Here is a 980-nt window from a genome sequence, read left to right on the forward strand (position 1 = left end):
GAAGTGTCTGGAGAGAGGGAGGTCTGGGCATCTTTGCTTAGACTGCTGCCCCCGTGACCTGGTCCCGGATAAGCGGAGGAAAATGGATGTGATAGCAGTACCTCATTCACAATACGTTTTAGGGTATGTGGAAAGCATCCCACACTGGCAACTCAAAAGTGATCTATTGCTTTTATTGAATTACTAGTATTGTCTGTTAAAATCACATGGAGTTTAATCTTTTCAGTTTTCCACGTATTTAACATCTTCTCCATTGCTGCAGCGACAGACTCTCCTGTGTGTGAGCCACACAACTGTTTAGCCTGCAGCACTGCTTTTTGCAAAGTAAAGCTTGAGTCCACTGTGCAGTCAGGTTTGGTCATGACATAGGACACGTCTGAGCTCCAGATGTCAGTTCTAAAAGTAAACATGGCAACATTTTCTAAACATTTCCAAATGAATTCACTCGCTTGCACTTATCTGGGGTAGTTGTGTTGGAGATGGAATGCCAGGTTGGCAACATGTAGGCTGCACGATGAATTCAGTCACTTTCTCCATTATCAGCTTTGCTTTATTGCTGTTGGAGCGGAGTTTCTCACACTTCTGAATTGATTCTAAATTCTACAACCACTGAGAAAAACGCTGTTAAAAAACAAAGACAGTATAATTTAAAAAAAAAGGTAAAAATAACTAATAATGGTTTACTTTTACGAGGTAAAGTCACATTATTTTCACAATACAATATGTTATGAGGAAAAGAATGCCTATTATTAATAATTCACTCATGATAAAAATGAAAGACACTTTTCTGTTAAGACTTATTTCTGAATGTGTGACTGAGACACAGGAGATTGCTTATTTTTAACTAGACTGGTTAACCTAGAGAAGCTATTGGCTGTAGAGGTAACTAACCAGCAAAGTCACCGGGGGCCAGATGTATAAAACGTTGTGTAGATTCATGACTAAATCCATGTGCATGCACAAAAACAGAAGTGAGCGTA

The sequence above is a fragment of the Monopterus albus genome, unplaced genomic scaffold (genome assembly GCF_001952655.1).
Source record: "Monopterus albus unplaced genomic scaffold, M_albus_1.0 scaffold169.1, whole genome shotgun sequence".
In the NCBI taxonomy this organism is placed as follows: domain Eukaryota; kingdom Metazoa; phylum Chordata; class Actinopteri; order Synbranchiformes; family Synbranchidae; genus Monopterus; species Monopterus albus.